At 32.8% G+C, this 24800-nt stretch overlaps 1 long non-coding RNA gene across 1 annotated transcript; it reads right to left on the bottom strand.

Moving 5' to 3' along the window:
• Positions 1–1559: 1559 nt before the first annotated feature.
• LOC150069540 (uncharacterized) lies at positions 1560–13336 on the bottom strand. Its single transcript, XR_016535539.1, has 3 exons — positions 13212–13336; positions 9805–9912; positions 1560–1662 (listed from the first exon to the last, which is right to left on the bottom strand). It is a non-coding gene; the product is annotated as an uncharacterized LOC150069540 (long non-coding RNA).
• Positions 13337–24800: the final 11464 nt, after the last annotated feature.

The raw sequence follows: 24800 nt of genomic DNA, 5'->3' as shown, positions 1-24800 counted from the left end.
AAAGGAAATTATGTAATAAGATGTCATAGCTGCCATTCTGTATGTAAAATTGACATGTCACCTCACTATTACAGAAATAAAGACTCATGATATTACAGTAGGAAAAATTTCATTCTTCTCAATTTTGCCATTTTGTAGAAACATTCACTCTGCTAGTAAAGTTAAACACTACATTGGTAAATTGGTATATTCATGAGATGCAAATAAATTGTCTCTTGAAAACTTATAGGACATATTTATCATATAGTATACTTGGTGTTAGCAATGCATTTAGGGCTTGTCAAAAGTGACAATTTCTTGGTAATGTTCCTTTAATAGTTAAGTTGCTTACAGATCATTTCATATTTTATAGTCCCATAGTTCTAATTGAGACAAATAACATATCTTACCTGATTTCTCACTGAGACAACAGACTATTTACCTCAAAAAGATTCTGATCTTAGATTTTTAAAATTCACAAATTTTAATAAATTACTAGTTTGAAGTTATTTCACCTTATTTTAATTTGCTATGCTTTCACATTCAAAATTGTGAACATTGCTTTTGTATTAACCTTTTTATGGCGGATAGAGTTAAAGGAACTTGTAAGAAAACATTAAAACTTTTATTTCTGTGAAATGAGTTAAACAATGTCCAGTGAGCAAACTGTCTTCACCCTTAGCCAAGGGTGAAACATAACAAGAGCAGATTTGGTGATGTCAGTTGCTTCAGACAGCAAAGTACTTGCAAAGAGAGAGTTAAATTTAGTTATGGAGTTCATTTCAATAGGACTTAAAGTAACTATTGTAGCAATAAAATTTCTAGATCTTATAGAAGCTACTGCTTCCTTTTTATAATAATCATCTGAGTTTCCGGTCTACTGTAGCTAGTCAGAATTAAGACACTTAGGGTTATTCATAACTACAAACAATACATCTGGTAAAACTCATAATTTACTTCAAATTAATAGATCATTATTATAATAACTAAAAAAATTATAAAGGTTTCAGTGCCCATACTCAGTAGTAGAAGTAAGATTAATGATATTAAAGCAGATATGTTTGGTTGGAAAATAAGTGTATCATCACTATTTACATGTTCATTGCTCATTAAAAGCGATGTTCATGATCATTATTTTTGATGATCTTTAAAATATGAGTATTTCAGAAACTTGATTTGGCATGTTGAAAAACAAATAAGTGATTCACTTTCCTTCTTTCTTTCACTTCTCTTACTTTTTGATATTTTACTTATCAACAAGAAAGGTACAGTATCTAATTTTCTATTTTTTCCCAATATAATACTAATTACAAAAACATTCTTGCCCAGTTTGTCAATTTTTGGAACATTCTGAGCCTATGTAAAATTTACTGTAAAATTGAACTATAAAGTATGCATAAATATAGTACAATAATGAATTCAGTTTGCCCTGATAACATTTATATATTGATGATTAGCTTGAAGACATTAAAAGCAATCACAAACATATATAAAGTTTAGCAGTGACTCATGCCTGTAATCCAAGCTACTCAAAGGCTGAGATCTGAGGATTGCAGTTGGAAGTGAGCCCGGGCACTGAAAGTCCACGAGACTCCTCCAATTAACCATCAGAAAAGCAGAAGTGGTGCTGTGGCTCCAGAGGTAGTGCTGTAGCCTTGAGCTGAAGAGATCAAGCCCCACGACCTACAAAAAATAAATAAATAAATAAAGGTAAAATATGTTATTTCATCCTATATGAAAACAAAATATATTATTTTCATAATAGAAAGCCAAATCAAATTATATTATCTAGAAGATCATGCTTCTTGACTTCTATTTGATTTTTGTAAGTTCTATTAATAGGTGCAAGAGTTGTGAGTTAGGCTGTGTGTTGGTGGCTAACTCCTATAAACCTAGCTACTCAAGAGGCTGAGAATTGAGGATTAAAGTTCCAAGCCAGCCCGGGCACGAAAGTCTGTGAGACTCTTTACATCCAATTAACCGCCAGAAAACCAGAAGTGACTCTGTGACTCACAGTGGTAGAGCAGTGGCTTTGAGCTGAAGAGCTCAGAGACAGTGCCCAGGCCCTGAGTTCAAGCCCCATGACCGTAGAAACAATTTTTTTTTAAAAATTGTGAGTTAATTGAATGAGTCCTATATTATTACTACTACTTGTCACCAGCAATCCTGGAAGAATTCAACAAATCACTCATCATCCTAACACATTTTTCATACATACACTGGAATAAGCAAAGTACTCAATTTTCTTAATGATATTTTTAATAGATTGAGAGAAACAAAACAAGCAAGAAAGATGACAAAAGTTTTGGACATGTGCAAAGGAATAGATGGATATTTCAGAAGCAATTAAAAATTTAAAAGAAAATGAGACTATATGGTGCTGAGAGTTTGGGCACTGGATAGGAAAGGAAGTGATGAGAACAATGGGAAATTATCTGGGGAAGAAAAAAAATTTTTTTTTTTAAATCTGTCCTGGGGATTTAACTCTGGGCCTGGGCACTGTCTCTGAGCTCTTCAGCACAAGGCTACGACCCTACCCCTTGAGCCACAGCACCACTTCACGTTTTCTAGTGAATAGTTGAAGGTAAGAGTCTCACATTTTTTTTTTTTACTGCCTGGCTGGCTTTGACCAGCGATCCTCAGATCTCAGCCTCCTGAGTGGCTAGGATTATAGGCATGAGTCACCACGCCCAGCTTGGGGAAGAAAATTCTTGTGGGTTCTCTTACGGAATGCCTATTAAATTTCTAGTTGTCACTGCGTGATTGGAAATCAGATGGAACCTGGCAATCTTGGGAATTCAGAAGACTATACAGTAGCCATGGTAGTCAGAGAAGATTCCAGTAGCTACAGCCTGCAAGAGTAAATATCTAACATAAGAGAGAGATCAAGAATACACAAAGGGCTCGCAGCGGGCGTTTGGCCTATTGGTAAAATGGGCCCTGGTTCAATTTCTAGGTGCCACATACACAGAAAAAGCCAGAAGTGGTGCTGTGGCTCAAGAAGCAGACTATTAGCCTTGAGAAAGCCCAAGGACAGTGCTCTGGTGCTGAGTTCAAATCCCAGGACTGACAAAAAAAAAAACAGAAAGGGCTAATCAATTCATGCAAATATTTGTACTTGTATTATATGAACTAAAGAGGAATGGATTGCATGAAGGTGGGAGTGCAATCACCATTTTTTTATTCTCCAGTGAGAAAAGTAATGACCCAACAGGTAAATAAATAGTTGTCATCTTGGAAATAATTAATTGTGAGATTTCTTCAGCCCTACCAGATTTTAGCTACAAATTTTAAAGAACTGACTCATTTTTAAACAAATTTTCATGTCATGCCATCAAATATTATGAGTACAGAAATAGTTGATATTTGAAAAAGTAGAGTTCACACTATCTAGTATACAATAAAAATTATAAAACATTCAAACAGGTGAACAAATATGACTCATAAGAGAAAAAATATCTCAGAAAAGAAAAATATTCAATATCTAAAAAGGTAAAATTCACAATATCCATTATTCAATAAAATTATAAACATTCAAGGATTAGGCAAATACAAACCAAAAACAATAAAAAAAATGTCTCAGGGGCCGGGGGTTTGGTCTAGTGGTAGAGTGCTTGTCTAGCATGCATGAAGACCGGGATTCAATTCCTCGGTACCACATACATAGAGAAAAGCCAAAAATGGTGCTGAGGCTCAAGTGGTAGAGCTTTAGCCTTGAGAAAATCCAAGGACAGTGCTCAGTCCCTGAGCTCAAGCCCAAGACTGTCAAAAACAAAACAAAAAACAAAAAAACAAACAAACACACAAAAAACACATGACTCAATGGAAGAAGACTTAGGGAAGATAGAGGACAAAACTACTAAGCAAAAAGCCTCAAAAGTAATTAAATATAAAATTAAATAAGATATAAAATAATGAGAATTCTGTGAGGTGTGGTATTGATCAAAATGAGTTGTGCTCATAGACTGATATGTTGAATGGTAAACACTGTACTACTATTTAAAAATAATTTCAAAAATGAAGAATATAGAAAAATGGTTTAGGAATAAGTCAACTTGGATCTCTGACATTTTTACACGTTTTATAAAGGAAAAACAATCACTTTGTTTTGTACATTTCTAACCAGACTATTTCTAAAGTAAAACATTCCTCTGAAAATGAAAGTCAAATATTTCTCATTTGTAAAACAGATTTTCTCACTATCAATTATAAAACTTTAGTTTTTCTAGATATTGGTTTCTGCATGTAAAACATGATCTAGCTTTTAGACAGAGATTTATTGTCTATGCAATGAGAACTTAGGAAATAACTGCTACAGCACATATGCAGGAATACTGTCATCTCCAACCTTTTATAGAACTATGGTATCCTAACTTGATTTTTATTGTATGTAAATTGTGTAAAACATTACACTCCTTAGTATTTTTGCAAATGGGGTAAACATATGGAGATACATATACCCTCATAGCTGATTCTTTCATTTTTTCTACTTTTATTTTTCTATGTAGATGTTATACTTCACCTTTATCAACTAATTTAAACAAGTAATCCATAAATATAGAGTGTGAAAATAGAATATGTGGTGGAGACTTGGACCTGTTTCACCCAATTCCTTTTTCAAACATTTGGAAGTTACTACTTAATATTGGGATCACATAAGACATATAATATACTCAAATATTAAGAATATAGAATGTAGGGAGATATAAGGTTATAATAAATTCCATACAATAATTCAATACAATTTTGAAAATTACAAAACACTGGAAGTATTAGTTCTTGAGAAAATTCTTGTATATGAATGACCAGTGACAACTGAGGTAACCAAGAATTGTCATATAGTGATATAAATAATGTTATATTATACAGCATGTATAATTAAGATTGATGGCTACTTATCAGTGTTCCCTTTTGTACATGTTATATGCTTATTAAAACTCAAAACAATGTAAGAATTTATCATTACTTAAAGCAGAATTGTCTTAGTGAGATTTTTGTAACCCTTCCTTCCTTCCTTCCTTCCTTCCTTCCTTCCTTCCTTCCTTCCTTCCTTCCTTCCTTCCTTCTTTCCTTCCTTCCTTCCCTCCTGTTGATTTGGCAGCCATCAAACTCATCATATAACCAGGTCTGGCTTCAAATTCACATCTTCTTGCCTTAGCCTCGTAAATGCTGGGATTATAGAAATGTCATACCATATATGGCTAGTGCTAAAATTTATATTTGTATTGGTTTACAGAATTAACATTAAACCAAAAAAAGAAGATGAATTTTTATTAATACCCAAATGACATATTTTAATAATTCATGATATAGTTCTAATTTTAAAATTCAACAATAATTAGAATAATTAAATATTTGCCAACTTTAATTTATGATTACAAATATCACTAGATGTATAGGTGACTTAAATATAGGGAATTTAATTTTATTTCTGTCACTGTCCAAAGATACATTGCATTCTTGATACATTAATACAGTAGTGCTTCCTTAACAATAATTCACTTGAGTTGAAAGAGAAGCAAAGGAAAAGCAGATAGACATATTAACTAGTAAGACATTCAGCACATTCTCCATCTAAGTTGTTTTTCCCCCAAACATTATTGATTTTGGCCCAGAGATAAACCCAGTCACTGTGAGTGATAAACTATCACCAAATCCCATTGACTTTTTCTCTTTTTGCTGTAGTTTTTGTCAGGTCAATGAATTATCCTTGGCTTATACTTTGTTCTCTAAGGTATAAATCAAGATTAAAAAAAATGTTGGATCCTTATAAGTTAGATGGATAAGGCTAAATATAGTCTGAAAAGAATATCTTAGCTTTTCTTTACTTGAAAATTTTGCTCTGAGTCTTAGAATGTAAATTTAATTAATATTAATGATTAGAATTGAGGTATTTTGTACAATTTATGTTTTTGTAATGAACAGTAAAAGCCTTCTGCTTTGCACACTTGAATGTCAATAGTCATAAAACATTAATTAAAATACTTTTTGAAACTGCATTTCATTAAGAACAGATAGAACAATCATATAATCACCAACTTTAACTACATACTTATCTTTTTGCGGATATATGTGAAACATTATTTCTATGTATCATTCTATTTTTTTCATCCATTCACTATTCTACCCTACAATTAAAATCATTTAATTCTAGGAGGAACAATAAGTTTAAAATAGTACTGTTGTTAAATAAGTTAAATCATTTGTTTAGCGATAAGGATAAACTGTAATTTATCTGGGTATTTAACTGGGTAATCATTTTTTGTGCCTGAAGGAGGTTTCTCTCTCTCTCTCTTTCTCTCTCTCTCTCTCTCTCTCTCTCTCTCTCTCTCTCTCTCTCTCTCTCTCTCTCTCTCTCTCTCTCTCTCTCCTCTCTCTCTCTCTCATACACACACACACACACACACACACACACACACACACACATTTCGACAATACAGGGGTTTGAACCCATGGCTTTATGCTGATTAGGGAACTGCTTTACTTTTTGAGCCATGAACCCAGACATCTTTTTGGTAAGGTCTTGTTTTTCTTTTTTTCACTAGGCTGACCAGATAAATAATCCTCCTATTTATAGTTCATGGTACCTGAGAAGACAGGTACACAGAAACATGCACAGCTTTTTATTGACTCGGATGGAGACTCAAGACTTTCTGCTTGAGTTAGACTTGCTGAGTGACTTACTCCCAATATTTACTCAAACAGAAAAGGCTGCTAATTTTTTTCTTTTTTCTATTCATTTTTTTCAATTATTATTATTCTTTGGCTAGGGCTTGAACTCAGGCCAGTGGTCTTCCATTTGAGCCTCAGCACCACTCCTGGCCTTTTCTGTGAATGTGGTACCAAGGAACAGAACCCAGGGATTCTTGCATATTAGGCAAGCACTGTGTCACTCGGCCATGCTCCTGGCCCTAAAAATTCTTACAATGGGCCTACTCACAGAATGTCAGATCACAGTGACTCAGTGGGTCCAATAAATGATATTTGCCATCCTATTTCACTTCCCCTAGAGTCTTGGCTTACACTGTACTCAGAAGGGAATTCTAGACAGCGACAAAGAGATGCATGTAATCCCTGAAATGCAAATTCCACAGACAACAGACTTCATTCTATTTTATTTTGTTTATTTGTATGGATTGATTGCTCGGTTTTTTTTGTAGATCATGGGGCTTGAACTCTGGGCCTGCTCTTCAGCTTAGCTCTTAAGCTTAACACTAGTGCTGTAGCACTTGAGCCACAGCACCACTTCTGATTGCTTGATTTTTTTTTTTAGTTTTCTCCTTTTGTTTTTCTTTCTCCCTTCTTTCTGATAATCTACTTCACCTCTTATTTTGTTTACCCTAGAACCTTAGCACTTCTTGACATTAGGCACTCAACAATAAACCTGCACAGTGCTGTATGCCATTTCCTGTCTCAACATCTTCCTTACCTCCAATCTCTTCTCTCAATCCGTAGCCCTTATAATTTATTTACAATCATAACACAGTACCTATAGCAAGATGGATATTGATAAAGTTACCTATGCTAATATACACTACTCCATTTTGATTTAGAGGAAATATTACAGTTGAGATGCTTACTCACACAACTGGTTTGGAAAAGCTTTCCAAACCAATTGAGTGAGAATCCAGCCACACAGTGAGAATTCAGAAATAACTTATCAAAGACATCTTGGATATCTAAAAGCTTTTACCATGAAAGGACCTCAAATTTATAAAATCCACCAAAATTTCAAGAAATATGAAAAATCAAGGAGCAAAAACACTACTAGGAAAAAAATCACAGAACAAAAGTAGAAAATGATCGTGAAGTAGAGAAACCTCATATACTAGCTCAAAAACCTGGTGTTAAAAGTGTCCAATTAAGGCCGGATGCCAGTGGCTCATTCCTGTAATTTTAGCTACTCAGCCAGGGCACAAAAGAGTGTGAGACTCTTATCTCCAAATATCCAATAGAAAACTGGAAGTGGAGCTGTGGCTCACGTGACAGAGTACTAACTTTGAGCTTAAGAGCTCAAGGACAATGCCCAGACCCAGAGTTCAAGTTCTACAATCCAAAAAGAAAAAAGAAAAAGTTCAGTGAAATGAAAAAGGACTTTTACAAGCAACTTCTGATATTAAAGAAAGAAATAAAGGAATTCTGTGAGAATACAGATAAAAACGGAATTAAATACCCACATGAATGCAAATAAAGTATAAAATGAGTTCGAAGTCTAAAACTGTGAGGAGACATTGGATGTTTCCACCAGCACATATTCACAGCTTTTAACCACACTACTTTGCATTTTGAACAGTAACTGATAAAATTTCCTAAAATCCTGTTGAGGAAATAATTTTATTGACAACATTTATGCAAGATCCAAATCAAACAGTTTCTAATGCTTCTGTCACAAAGTAATAGCATCATTAAATATTTAGTACATCCTGGATGGAATTTGTGGTCAAAGTTATATGTCCCGAATACTTTTCTATATTGGTAGATTGATGTCTGTATATAGATTAAATCAAACATCCAATCCCTTAAGATAAAAATACACACACACACACACACATACATATGCACACACACACACACACACACACATACCTCCATTCCATCATATCTCTCGAGATGAGTTATCCAAAAATTTATTTATAAACAACCTTTCTTACAACATAGTATTTAAGTAATTTGCTAAAAATTTTAATAGGAAAATGAACATAAATCAATACCAGAAATGGAAAAATAATCTATACATTTAAAACTCTTGAATGGATGTTACAGTCTCAAGTAATTTTTACTCAATGAACTCAGAAGATGTATTCGTATATTTTCTCCTTTAGAACATTGCTAACTTCTAAACAAGATAAGCACATTAGTATGTATTGGATGACTGTCAGCAATTATTTGTCCAAGTTCTACTTGGTATAATAGGGATATATTTAAATAATGATAATGTTACTTTTTATATGCTTCTGTTCAGTCAGCTTAAAATAAATGTAGAAATTAAATAATATTCCTGAGCAACAATCACTATTTTGTGTTTTCTTTCCAAATATCCCTTATTTTCTCAGGTAGAATGTATTTTGTGGGCATATAAATATTTATACACATGTAATATATTAAATTTGCACACTTAAAATCAAATTAAAATCTAAGTATAATATTCAGATTTAAGATCAAGGAGAATTAGGCAAAAATGGAATATTAAAGTTGTTATTAAGCATACTCATTTTCTGGATAGGTATATCTAAACATTCCAGGGATGAATTTCCTTTTGACCTAATAGACTAAAGGGCTATAGATTATTCAGAAGCTATGATGTAACATTTGACTAATAAACAGAGATTATGATCTATTAATCTGCACATATATAAGTAGATTTTGCTTTAATAATTCCTCCTGTACTCTCAGGGACAGAATCTGACAGAATAGTCTTACATGATTAGAATATTGAGTATTTCAGTTAATATTTTCTTTTGCAAGCTGTTTTTCTAACTCAAGGTCTGGTTTCTCTTTTTATTATCAAATGTCATCACTTTATTAATATCTGTGATTTTAATTCTTGTCCATTACATGTTTACATCTCTCAATTTATAGTTGGCAGGAATTCGGTCATTAAGTACCGTAAATTCTCCTGGTGATAAAAAAACAGTCAAATGATGATGAATGGAAAGAACAAGTTACATATACCATAATCATTGCCTGAGGCACAAGAAACAGGACTACTAAGAAATAACATTGTTGGAAAATGGAAAAGGGCTGCAATAGGAAAAGATGATCTTAAAGATCACATTAATAAATAAATAAAATTGGGTATAAATGTGAAAAATTACTTTTACTCACCTGTATCAATTTACTTTGAAAATTTGTATCAACACATTGTCTTTAAATAAGGTTTAGGAAACTGTCTTCCCGAAATCACCATATTTCTTCAGGTGTATCCTAAAATGACTTCAAAAAAATAACAACTCATGAGACAAATAAAGTTAAATCTAATTTATATCAGGAGACTTTCTAATCATAAGAAATTTTGTTTTGTCAAAGAAATATTGCAAAAAGAGCTGTGCAGTGAGAATATGCTTGGCCTTTTCTACAGCAATTCAAAAGAGAAATAATGTGATTCTCTATGATTTGTCCCAAGTATTCAGACAGAAAAATTCTCCAGGGAAGAGAAAGACCATTCATCTCAGAAATACACTGATAATAATATTTCTTAAAGAACATCAAACTCCCTTTGCTCTAATTCAGTGCTCTCCAGGTAATGATTCAATATGTCACTTGTTTTCCTGAGAAGATGTAATCAACTTTACTAGAGCACTTCTACATGATTCATTCCAGTTAATGGAGTATTATTACCCATTGAAGATTAATCAGTAAGATTTAGGCTTCATCAGCACACTATGAAATTGGCTCACATAAGTTTATATCACCTTTCAATAGTACTTTTACGTTAATGAAATGAAAATCTTAACATCCAATATCTAGATACCTATAACCTGTTACGTTACGTTTCATTCCAGACTTTTTTTTTCTATTGAATACATTTTTTGAAGTAATTTCAGACTCAAAATTTAGGTATAATTAAGAAAAAAATTAAGTATGGGTACCAGTGGTTCACACCTAGATCCTACCTACTCAGAAGGCTGAGATCTGAGGAACATGGTTTCAGGACAGTCTGAATAGAAAATTCCATGACACTCTCAACTTCAGTAATAACACACACACACACACTTACAAGCAACAAAAAACCTAGAAATGGACCTGTGGCTCAAGTTGTTGACTGCTAACTTTGAGGGGAGAAGCTCAGGATCAGGGGTCAGGCTCTCAACTCGACCTAGGCACTATCCCTCAAGGCTACTGCCCTACCCTTGAGCCAAGCCCCACTTCCCATTTTCTAGGGGTTCATTGGAGATAAGAGTCTCTGGTCCTTTGGGCTGCCTTTGAACCTTGATTCTCAAATCTCAGACTCCTAAGTAGGTAGGATTACAGGGGTGAGCAACCATGCCCGGCTTAAGGCTCTCAGTTCTCACCCTGGGACTGGCACATAAAAATAAATAAATAAATAAATAAATAAATAAACAAACAAACAAATAAATAAAACAAAAAAATAATATAAACCTAATACTAAAAATGATTATTTCTTTTTAAAATTAAAACTGAAAGTATAAAATAGATTAAAATATAAAACTTTTTTTTTACCATTCTGGAAAGTATTTTATTTGTTTTGTTTTTAACTATGAGAATATAGTTTTGGAATATTTTTTAGAAGTTGGTGAGGGGAGAGAAAGCAGGAGGAAAATGTGGAAAGGGGTAACAATGTTCAAGAAGTAATGTACTCACTACACTGTTTATATACTTTCTTTCATAAATCTTAGTCTGGTAAAGTAATTTATTTTTCATATCATCCAAGATTTGCAATTATATGCATCTGCAAAAAAAAAAAAACCAACTCAAATTCAAGCCACAACACTTGTGGTTCACATCTGTAATCCTACCTATTCAGGAGGATCACAAGTGAAGATTATAGTTTAAAAAAGCAAGGGTAGGAAAATCAGTGAGATTCTTATCTCCAATAAACTATTCAAAAAATAGCCTGAAGTGATGCCATGGCTCTAGTGGTGGAACACTATCCTTGAGCCACACAAACTCAGGGGCAATCCCCAAGCAAGGAGTTCAAGCCCTACAACTGGCAAAACCAAAAAATAACAAAAACAGCCCTTAAATTCAGATAATAAAAATAACTTCCTAAGTTGAGAACTATTGGCTTTTGTATTCATTCAATTTTTGTTTCTATAATTACAGAAAGACTAAAAAATATAGCAAAGGAGCTATACAGAGAGTAAATTAATATTGCTCTCAATTTTCAACATTTTTCTTTATTGCTTATTTTATTCGCATTAAAACAGGGCTTGTTGTTATTAGTTTTCTTGCTTTCTAAAAATTCATTTACCTGGGTTCCATCAGAACACAAAATTATAGACTCCTTATTACCAAGTAAAATTGTATGATCACATAGGAATACAATTAACTGTGAACAAACCAAAGAGATAATAAAACTCTTTTTTAACCTAGATGAAAATAGTGAGCTCTAGAAACTAAGAATGGCTCCGTCCAGTTAAATTAGAGTTTTAATAAAGGCAGAATTGGGATCAACACTCTCTGAATCATTAGTAAGTACCCATATTTCATTTTGGAACTGGGTCACCCAGTCATTTGGTGGACTTAGTTTAGATCTCAGCAGACAAAAATTTTTGCTCATAATGTTTATTGATGATGTTTTGAATATTATGTATTTGCTTTTGGCACTTCTGTCACAAAACATGCAAATGACAGTAGCTTTAGGTGAGAGATGGTTAGGCTGTGTAATTCTCTCCCTATTTTAATAACTCCACTTAATGTTAAATGAGAAAAGCTTTGCTTCTAGGTATAACTTTTGGAAGGTTTCAAAGAGAACATGAATAATTCAAAAGATAATTACTCAATTTTAAACATAAGTAGTCTCTTCTTTGTATTAATAGATAGCATTTAAATGATGATTAATAAAAATGTTAAGAAGAAACTTCAGTTTTCTTCTTCACTCCTTTTTACTTTAATTTTATTTTTTGAGCCAGTCTTAACTATGTAGCCCAGACTGGCCTCAAATCAAATCTTTCTAACCCATAACTCTCATTATTAACATTGTACAATTCTTGGGCATCTTTCTTAGAACTGCTAAGTCTAAATTAACTGCATAAATGCCATACTTTATAAAAAATACTTTCTAAGTTCTATGAGTTTATACATGGTTAATAGTTTGTAATTTATATTAGGTTTTGCTCTTATTTTGTGTCCCTCAGTTCCATATATTTTATCAAGACAATATGTACCTACCACATATGTGTGATTTTGTTATGTTATGGTACTACCATTTTAGATTTACCCCTTCATTAAGTTATCATCAATTTCTTCACTTCCTCTTCATTGAAAGCCATCAAACTACTGATTTATGTACACATATATAGTTTCCATGCAAACTTCAAAACACTAATGTCAAATGACTATGTTGCCTTTTCATTGTAGTTCTTTAGAAACAGTCATTATCATGTTAACTATACTGTATAAGGAGAAGCATTCTCTCTCCACTCTCAACCCATTCCCCTCCTTTTGCATGCCTACTGATTATATACTTTTTGTGTCTTTGTTCGTGATTACGCAAAAGTTATACATTTGTTCAAAAATGACACTGAGTTTATCTATTCTTTTTAGTTTACCATTTCAAAGGATCCACACCATCTTGGTATCGAGCTTTAACCTGATGGGATATTAACATGAGTTACATATGGAATTTTCTGGGTTTGTTCACTGTAAAACTCTTTTATTTCTTCTTTGTAATTAATCACTGTTGTCAGGGGAAGATACTTTAAATATACATAAATATTGTATTTCTTATTAAACATCTGCTTATTGATGGAGAAGATTAGACGATCTTATATGTAACATACACTTGTTATTGACTTTTGCCACTGGATTTTCAGTACTAGAACAGTTCAGGATTCCTTTTCACTATGACATCTTTGTGGCAACATTCCTATTTTCTTTTGTAACTATAATTACTTCCTTTTACTCTCCTATTGATCCTGTGATATGAGGCATCCAAAAGCTCGTTTGGTAGTCTCCTCGTGAAATACAACAAAACCACGGCAGTAATCCTCGGTAGGCATAGGGCTCTGTTTCATTGTCAGAGAGTCAGACCATCAGACCAATAAGGCCTGGAATGAAGCACACATTTTTTACTGTGGGTCATTTAGTGAAGTAACTTCTAGAATGTGGAAGGAAAAAAAAAAAAAACATTCATTGAAAGGCATTGTTTTTGTATTAGTACCGTAAGCAAGGTTCTGTTGTTTTTTCCAGCATATAATACAATAAAGTAGGCAGTCTACTCCTGTGTAAAAGTCACTGCTTCTATTTCATCTGCTACTATTTATATATTTCCTACATTTCTCTCCATTATATATAAGAATTTTATTCATAACAGATAATTTAAGAAATACACTGAATCCATATTGGATAGGTCACATTATGATACTTGTGATTCTCTTTTTGTGTCATCTTACATGCCTCTCATGAAGAATTTTTAGATGAACAGTATATATTCTTCAACATGGAAAGAAATTCTGTTTGTATTTTTGCTGAGGTTAACTTTTCCACTTTCACAAAGTTGTGATAGTAGATGATCAATTGATGTTCTCAAATCCCTAGAAAAAAATATATCACTAGGATTTCAGTACTGGTGAGTTAGGACCTATATTTGGGCAATTGTCATGTCTTTGTCAACATATAATACTACTACAGTATTTTATAAATGTAATATTTTTAAATTATATAATATTTTAGATATAATATTTTAAGCACTAGTAGATTACTGATTTTTTAAACCAAGTTAAACTTCATAATTTTTAATTCTTGGTAAGGAACCATCCTTTAGCTTGAAAAGTCTTACAAACACAGATATTTCTCAGAAATCAAAACATTTTCTACTTTGATATTCAACTATATCTAAGCAATAAAAAATTTCAATCTGCCCATTTTTCTCCAGAAGACCTTTTGCCCTATTCCATTCTGGGCAGAGGCATTTTGTCTCTGTCTCTGAAAGGAGTTTTGTTAGCAAGATGTTTCCCTTTCAAATAACTCTGTCCAGACAGTATTCAGTAATTCTTACTGTGTGTCATTTTCTCTTAAGATCCCATCTCTTCCTTGTTCAACTCTAGAATACACTAATTTGGCACATAGTTTTCAAGTAAGCAAACTATCAACCATTTGGCAATCAGTATGCTTAGCTTATTACTTAGCTAACTGTATTTTTTATATTCATGTCCTCTCCAAAAACTCGTAAGAAGAAAATTGTTCCTAATTACAGATTAAAACACAAAAACAAAAACAAAAAATGGAAAATAAGAGGTCGGAACAAAAATGAGCCACAATGAATTTTCTTTCCTCCAGTAGCACAAAGAGAAATCAATTAGTGTTTCAAACATTAAAATTATTGATGGTAATAAGAACACTGTATGTGTGGAATAAAGACATTTTATAGAGATTTCAGATAACATTTAATCTGTGGGCAGGGAGAAAAAGCAGCAAAGACATATTCATAATAAAGGCAATGGAGGGAAATAAGTCCTTAAAATTTCTTACTGTTTTAATTAAGACATTTCTTCAACACAAAATATAATTTCTATTTGTGCAAAATTTTTTTTATTACAAGAACCAGGTTTCAGGATCATGTCCTGAGTTTCTCTGCTGGAAGGGTGAAAAAAATACATAACACAAACATTTTTTCTTTCCTTTCTCTAAAGAACTGAAATGATAGGGGAAAGAAGCTGAAATGATTATTATATTCTAGTACAAGATGGGAGCAGGAAAAAGGTGATTTTATGAGCTCATATTCTTACAACACAATTCATCAGTTTGAAATTCAAACACTTGTCAAACAGGACAATTTTTGCATGGTTGTAACTTGAAGTACTATAGCTATTGATTTTTAAATTTAGTTTCTTTGTCTTTTTTCCCTCTAGAAATGTACTCAGTTTAGCAAAATTTACTGCAATTTCAGTGGGAAGAAAATCACATAGTAAATATAAGAAAATAACTCAAGAAAACTTCTCAAAAAGTGATTCTCAGAAACTTGTTTTGTGTCAAGTTTTGTAGGGCAGAGCTGATTATAATATCCTAATTTTTTGTGAAAACACATGGGACCTCAAAAAAAAATTGACACGTAGTTTGTATGCTTCCTGAAAAGAAAAATGATTAAAAACTATGTATATACTTTATCTTCACTGGCCATATTGAATTTATTGATCATAATGTGTATGCTAAAAAATCTATAACTTAATGGTTTATGGCAGAGCCAAATTAATAATTAGTTCACTAGTTAATATTAGTAGTAGTGTACTGTTACCAAAATAAGACTAACACAAATCAACTGATTTATGTATTACTGACATTAGTTATAGAAACTGATAAATTATAAAAATGTTAAGGTTTCTGGGTGCTGGTGGCCCATGCCAGTAATCCTAGCTACTGAGGAGGCTGAGATCTGAGGATCATGGTTAGAGCCAGCCTGGGCACTAAAATCCATGAGACTCTCATCTCCAATTATCCACGGGAAAATAGGAAGTGGTGCTGTTGCTCAAGGGATAGGGCAGTAGCTTTGAGCTGAAGAACTCAAGGACCGTGCCTAGGCCCAGAGTTCAAGTCTCATGACCAACCAAAAAAATTGTAAAGTCAGGTTTATGAACAAAGGCTTAAAAATGTTTCCATTTATAATTCAGTCAAGCATTGTTATTTTTGGAGCTTTTGATATAATCCTAGTTATTCAGATAGTTGAAAATTCTGTCAGCCCTGGCAGTAAAGTCTAGGAGACTCCATCTCTAAGAAACAACCAAATAATAAATATGTGTGGCTCAAGTAGTAGAGTGCCAGCCACAGCAAGAATGTCAAGTAAGACTTAACCTAGCTTCTCAAACAAAAACTGGAAAGTGAACCAAGATGAATAAATGGAAAGCTAGCAATAAAGTAAATATCTGTAACTAAAATGCCTAGGTAAGAATCACATATTCTGATATTTAAATCTAGAAAGCAGTATAAAGATTTTCTCATCTGTGACATTATTTGAAGTAGAATAGGAGATACCATAAGCCCACAAAGCTATGTGCTCTGAAAATAGTAGCAGGAGATTTGAAAACTTAGAGGAGTTGTATTTTATCAAGTCACTAGTCTATGCTTTAAGAAATAAATTCAGCAATTAATTAATATATCATATATGAATGTGTTTTGGAGGTATTTAATGTGGGAAGAGCAGCAAATATCAGAACTATTTAATTAAGCATGTGATGGCAACCATGTGCTCAGAAGCGAGGTGCTATTCGCTCATTTCTGTAATCCTAGAACCACAAGAGGTAGAGATATGAGGATCTCTGGTCAAAGCCCACCTGGTCAAGAAACTTCATGAGCCTTTTATCTCTAAATTAATCACAAAACAAAAACAACCAAACAAACCAAATTATAGCAGTAGAACAAAAAGCAAAGGAATACTGTTCCCTGAGTTCAAGTGTCAGTTCCAGCACAAAAAATAAATCTCGATTTGGATCTGGAAGAGAGGATTTTATCAGATTTGATGGATATTGGCTCTGAGACCATTCTAAAATATAATGCAAAAAGGCCAATTATAAATTTTAGCAATGTGCCTGTATACCATTCTCTATATTTCAAGTATTGTCTTTCCATGATCTTCCATGCTATTGTTTGCAACAACTCCTATTTCTTGTAAATGAGATAAATTAGCTTTATTTTCTAATTTTGCTTTAGTACAAGACAGATGCATATGTATATATATATATAAAACAATGAAAACATACTTTACATGGAAAGTTATTAAAATATTTAACCTAAGAGCTAATATGTGACATTTTCTAAAAGTATTTTTTTGCTTTAGAATGTAAAAACATGTACTGTTAATAATGTCTATTTTCATGAAAGGTTTCTTTTTCAATTAAAAGTCAATTATAACTTCAAACATGTAACCACCTGTTACCTTGGAAGAATTAATAATAAAACATGAGATTTATAAAATGCTTTCTAAACATGAGAGGAACTGAATTTATTTGGACTATATTTACATACTATTACCTCTTTACATAAGATAAATGAAAAATTAATACAAAATTTTGCAAAAGGGAATCATTAAAGAGTAGTTAAATGTTGGAATAAGTATTTCTGAATTTCTATTATAAAGATGACCTGAACTGCTTATTAACTTTTAATTCCTAATATTTCGAATTTATCCTTCTTCTTTATCCCAGAATGAATGACAAATAATTACTTTAAAAACTGCAAGTCATTTTAAGAAAATTTAATACCCAAACCATGTATTGATACATGATCATTCATGTTTTACATCAAATGATAGCAATCAGCCTTCTTTTATTTATTTATTTTTTTTTGCCAGTCCTGGGCTTGGGCTCAGGGCCTGAGCACTGTCCTGTCCTTGGACTTTCTCAAGGCTAGCACTCTACCACTTGAGCCTCAGAACCACTTGCAGCTTTTTTCTATGTATGTGGTACCGAGGAATCGAACCCGGGTATTCGTGCATGCTAGGCAAGCACTCTACCACTAGGCCAAACTCCCGGTCCCTAGCAATCAGCCTTCTTTTCTGATATTTTTCTTAAACAAAAGTTTCAAAGTATTTGGTGATATATTTATTAGTGAAAGAAATATTGCGTATATCATTCCTACTTTTTAGATTAGTTATTGCTTTTATAACATTTTGTTGCTTCTCTCTGGGGCAGCAACTCAGGAAAGGGGAGGGACACACAGGGCCAGCCTGTAGTCCCCGAGCGAGATGGTAAGTATCGATGACCCAGCCCTCCCCCAATTACCTGGGAAGAAAAAAACCACGCTGAGTCAGAAGCAGTGTTAACCATGAAAGTGCATCAGATCTCTCTGCTGATCTCTGCTGATCTGATCTGCTGATCTGATCTGCTCTCTGATGCTCTCTTTATTGCGTCAGATAATTAGTTATATACTGTTGGGGTAGGAGAAGGTGGGAACTGGGAAGCTAGCCACTAGGAAGAGGGCCACTGTGCTACCACTAACGGTCTGGGTGGGGCTTCCAGGTACTGGCTGGGACAGGTGCAGGAAAGCCAGCAAGACCCGCAAAGCTGAGGGGGTTCAATCAAGTCAAGTACACAGAGATGCCTTAAGAGAGGTATGCAAGGAGTGAATGCCTGGCCAAAGCCCTTTAATTGCAGCTGAGCTGGAATCAGGCCTCAGAGATGGAGGTCAGGCCCCAACAACTTTCCATGCTAAATACTACTTTGTATTTTTCATTGTCTTTCCCACACATTCTGCTTTGTGAATTAATAAATTTTGTTCTATTGTGCATTTCAAAAACTACAATGGAGTAAACATTAATAAATACATATTTTATGTTGGTTGGTAATGTATTGTTTACACTTAACTTTCAATCCATAATGTGGAAAATGCTTCAGAAAATGATTTACATAATTTTCAAAGAAACTATGTCAAAGTGAATTTAAACATTTTGCTTTTCTTATAAATTTAAGCAATAGAGAAGAGATGCCATTATAATTATGCATAAATAATGTAGCAATAATAAAAAGGATCCTATATCAATATTCTTAAATATGCTAATATGTATACATATATATTAATGCAATCTTTAATGTTTTCCTTTTACTAGAAATATTAATTAATTACAAAGTAATTTTTAGTATTTGCTTCAAATTGCAGAATTTAAATTTCTTTCAAGAAATTTAATGAATTCAATAAATATTAATAAATTCAATAAATATTAAGAGTAGCTGAAGAAAATTTTACATGACAGTAAATTTTATAATTCAAGTTTCTTTCTAAATTAATTATTTTTTTATTGTCTTAATGATGTATAGAGGGGTTACAGTTACATTCGTCAGGTAGTAGGTACATTACTTCTTGACTATTGATACCCCTTCCCATGTTTTTGTCCCAATTTCCTTAAGAATATAAAATACCTCAATTCATATTGAAAAATTAATTTTCTTTTTGTTTTTTGATTTGTGAAAGCATGGTACATTATACACTTGTAGGAAATGGTCACAATAGAACCTATTAATTGTTCAAATAAAGAAACTATATTTTTATTAAAAATAAACCCACTCAAACTATGTAGAACATCTCTGTATTCATGAAACATGCTATTCTTTTCCTCATGAGGATTTTTTAAATAATGTATTTGTCTGGGAATATGGCTTAGTGGTAGAGTGCCTGCCTCAAATCCATGAAGCCCTGCGTTCAATTACTCAGTACCACATAAACATAAAAGGCTAGAAGTGGCACTGTAGCTCAAGTTGGTAGAGTTCTAGCCCTGAGCCAAAGAAGCTCATCTACAATACCCAGGTCCTGAGTTCAAGCCCCAGAACTGGAAGGGAAATATACACAATCATTTATTTAATATTTGCTTCAAGAAGTTGTTCAAAAATGTTTCAAGTTGACATGTAAGCTTGTGAAGTACAAAATATCTGATCACTATCACCTCTTCCAGCTCTCTCCCTATTCCTCCCAACTCCATCCATCCCCTTTGTTTTATTCTACCAGTGAGATCATACAGCATGCATGTTATCAAGTTTCATATGAATAAAATATATTAAATTTGTACAGTTGGCTGGTTTTCTTAATATAGTCTAGACAAGGTGAATGATTACAGACTAACAATCAGAAAAGGGGTGTGCTCAATATTGAAACTCAAAGACCAGGTACTGAGGAGAGACTAAGTTTTCAAACACCAGGAATTTCTTTGAAGTCATCTTACTATTACCGTGCTTTGTGCCAGAAAATTGCTGAAGCTGCTACAGTCATAGAGTTTCCTGTAAACTCCTTCATATTTTTAATGAAATTAGCATACTGTATAGATTAGACGATTAGAGCCATTATTTATTTTCTGAATCTGAGTTTAAAGCAAAAGGTCTTATAATCAATCTACAGAAATGAGAATAGCAAGTAGAAATTGAAAGATGATTCAACTATTTGTACAAGCAAATTGTAAATGGCTTGGGAATAAATTCATGCCTCAGTAGATGGTTTGCTCCCTATGTTAACATGTCCTTCATGCAGAGAGGTAGTCCCAACCTGTGCAGACTTGAGTGATCATTATCTGACAAGCTTTGGACCAGAGGTGTTTTGAATATCAGCTATATTCAGATTTTAGAATATTTATTTATGCATAATGAGATGTATTTAGATGAAATCCTGGTCTTATCACAAATTCATTTATGTTTCATACTTTCATTTTGTATATAAAGGAAATTTAAAGTCTTTTTAGTGTAGTGCAACAGGATTATAGCTAGTCACATGAAGTCAAATATGGAAATTTTCTCTTGTGGTATTATGTCAGTGCTCAGAACATTTCAGATTTGGAAGCTATTTTAGTTCATTGTTTCACAAGAATAATCCAAAAACAAACTGAAACAGAATGTAGAAAGTTGGAGTTGTCAGTGTTCACTCAAAGGGATTGTCAGTATTTTAATAATTTAACGCTTGTATTTCTTAACAGACAGACTGTACAATAATAAATGTTGCTGTACCAGATATTTCACAAAACTACAGAAAGATTACATTAATATATATTTTATGCTAGTTGGTAATGTATCATATTTACATTAACGTGCAATGCAGAATATGAAAACTGCTTCAGAAAATGATTTACATAGTAACTCAGGTTTCAAAGAAATGTGTCAAATACGAATTCAGATGTTTTGCTTTTCTTATAAATTTAAACAATAGGAAATATGAAATTTTTGCATAAAAATTCAACACTAAAAATTACTTTATCATTAATATGTGATATTTATTTAGTAAAAAAAAAATTCTTTTTTGGAGAGGGGGTGAATCATGGGGCTTGAACTGGGCCTGGACCCTATCCCTGAGCTCTTTAGCTCAAGGCTACCATCCCACCCTTTAGCCAAGTCCTGCTTCCCCTTCTCTAAAGGTTAATTGGAGATAAGTATCTCAGATCCTTTTGTTCCCTTGCTGGCTTGAACCTTGATCCTCAGACCTCAGCCTCCTGAGTAGGTAGCTTAGCTCAGGGTTTTTTTTAGAAGTAATGCTTAGTTTTCCAAACTCTGGAGAATGTAAATATTTTTCTTTAAAAAAAAGCACATAGTCATAGTCTTCACTTTTCTAATTTTGTTATTATAATTATTTCCAAACTTGCTTTCTTTAGTTATTTAATTCAGTGCAAACTTACTTTTCAAATACTGTGAATTAGGGCTGGGAGTTTGGCCTAGTGGTAGAGTGCTTGTCTAATATGCATGAACACCTAGATTTGATTCCTCGGTACCACATACATAAAAAGAAGCTGGAAGTGTTGCTGTGGCTCAAGTAGTAGAGCTCTAGCCTTGAGAAAGCTCAAGGACAATGTTTAGGTCCCAATTTCATGGCCCAGAACAGGTAAAAAAAATAGTGTGAATTATACCAGCTTTCCATGTAATCCTTTCACTCTTGAATTATCTTAATTTTCATAGCGCATCTATATGGCTAATACATTCAATATGGTCTAAATATATTCTAGCATTTCAAGTGATTCCCATTCCTTAAATGTTAAAGACAGCTCAGAAATGTTAATTATATTTAGAATTCATATGAATTCATACCATCCATTTAGAATTCTATAAAATTTTTGCAAGTATTTATACTTTTAAGATTTGTACAATAATTTTATTTCAGAGGCAACTTGAGTTTCTAATCATGCTTATAAATATTTCATTAATTTTTACAAATATCTAAGGAGATTGCAAAAATGTAATGCCTTATTATTTTAAAGGTATTTGATGAGAAACTTGTCTTCAGCTTCTTTATAGAATATCCTATATGAGATGCATTTATAAGTGAATCAAATCATATTTAATAATACCAGGCTTAGATGCTTATATTAAAAGGTTATTTATGCAAATATAATGAGCTTCACTAGCAGAGTACTCATCCCATAAACTGAAATAAACTTAATCCAAATTGTCTCTACTGACAGCAAATTTAGCAGTAGTGTTTTAATGCAAGTTTCATTTTTAAAGGTTTTGTTTTTGTTTGGTCATTGCTGCTGGTAAGTTTTGTACTATTTTTAAGTACTGAAGCTTTAACTCCAGACTCTTTCTTTTTAGACTAAACATCTTTTATGGGAGCCATGCTTCCTGCTCTGTTTTTCTCCCAGCTATCTCCCCTCAATCTTAGGCTTCTTGTTTACTTCCTTAGGTAGTGATGGAATATGAATATTTCTTGAGCAGAGCACTATAATTCTATTAACAGATTCCTTTAGCTTAATAGCATAATATATTGAGCATACTATTGATTCATACAGATATTAGAAGAAGTCTTATCAAGAAATTGTTCATTTGTTTAACAATTGACTTAGCTGTTTTGTTCAAGGTTCCCTGTTGTTCTACCATTTTTCAGCCAAGAGTTTAGCCCAGTATGTTTTTTGATTAATTAGAGATTGATTCTTGTAAATTTTCCTTCTCAATCTTCTTTGGCTGTTAATCCTCAGAAATCATCATATATATTAATTAGGATTACAGATATGGGGTACTAATTTACCTTTCTTATTAAAATTTCATTTTCAAAAGTAAAGTTTTGCAGGGCATGGTGGCTCATGCCTGTAATCCTAGCCATTCAGGAGCCTGTGATCTGAGGATCAAGGTTCGAAGCCAGCCAGAGCACAAAAGGACAGGAGACTCTTATCTCCAATTAATCTCTAGAAAATGTAAAGTGGGGCTTGGCTCAATGGTGGGTGCTAGCCATGAGCTGAAGAGCTCAGGGACAACAGCCAGGCCCAGGAGTAGGGTAGTAGCTTTGAGCTGAAGAGCTCAGGGAAAGCGCCCAGGAGGAGTTCAAGCCTCATTAGCCACAAAAAAGTAAAGTTTTACATAGTTAAGAAAGATATTTCAAACATCATTAATATGTCTAATACGAATGTATTTTATATATTCCTTAATGTTTGTCAGTCTCTTATTTAATGTAACCTAAATCTATCCCTAAATTCCAGAAAAAGTTGGAACAAAGTTTCAACTTAAATAGATTCTTCAGTAACTCACATATTTAATACAAAATACAGCTCTCATTTATTGCAATGATAAAATATACATATATATATATATACCTAACTTGCAAATTTCACAATTAAGATACACTCCTAGAAGAGAATGACAAGTTGATTCTATTGGTATGCTTCTTCTAAGGTGAAACCTCGATTAAATTATTTGATCATTTAATGATAGGATACACAAGTATAAATAAAGAAGCAACCTGAACAAGAGTTATCCAACTTTTGAAAATTCAGAGGATTTTAACTTGTATAGTTACTGTCCATGCATAGTGAAATTAATTGTGAAGATTGAAGCATATAGCTCTTATAGAGTGATAAAATCTCATTCTTAATTGACTTACAATGATGGTAAAAATCTTAATTCACTAATTCAGCAGTTAACTAAAACACTCGTTCATATATTAATATACCTTAACTATATTACTTAAATGGTAAAATTGATTTTAATAAGTCTGAGAAATTTTTCCATGCTATTTTAAATATATAGGATAATTAAAACTCAGTGATATTCATGTTATAAATACAGAAAATTTGAAAAATTATCTAAGTTGGGACTCCATAAAGTTTAGTACAACTAGAATTGTCATACTAAAAATGAGATAAGAGAAAGTTCTGCTAATTCAAGCCAGGTACTATATTAGAGAAGAATCTCAGCCAAAGGAGAAAGATTGACAGTAACTCTGTAGAAAGGAAAATGGAACTGCCAAGAATATCTCCGTTAACACTGACATTCTTAGTTAAGGTATTTCAAGTAACTCAAATTCTTGTTCATATATGATGGGTTGGTTAAAAATAAAGAGATGCCCAAATAAGGCTTAGAATTGTAATTTACATAAAAGAATATAATGGATTTAAGATTTAATACCATCTATATAATTACTTTAGAAACTAAATATAGCTGTGTCAATTAAATGAAACCTTTGTAGTAATAAAAACCTGGCTGTAATTTTAATCACCATGCAAAAGGGTGCATTTGAAAATTCCTTAAAGAAATCTTACAATTTAATTTTCAGCATGATATTAAATGGACATGTTTGATAGGTTTTCTTTGAATTGACATACACTTTGAACAAAGTTTGCATGGATTCTGAGGAAAATGAATTAAAATAGCTGTATTAAATCAGGAGAGAGGCAGCAGCTATGAGAGCTGCCTAGTACAGAACATGAGGTTCTGAAAACACACAGGAAGAATGTTATAGGACCAAGGAGA

The sequence above is a fragment of the Megascapheus bottae genome, chromosome 1, assembly GCF_031878675.1.
Source record: "Megascapheus bottae isolate mThoBot1 chromosome 1, mThoBot2.hap1, whole genome shotgun sequence".
Classification (NCBI taxonomy): domain Eukaryota; kingdom Metazoa; phylum Chordata; class Mammalia; order Rodentia; family Geomyidae; genus Megascapheus; species Megascapheus bottae.
This window is presented reverse-complemented; position numbering and strand designations above follow the sequence as displayed.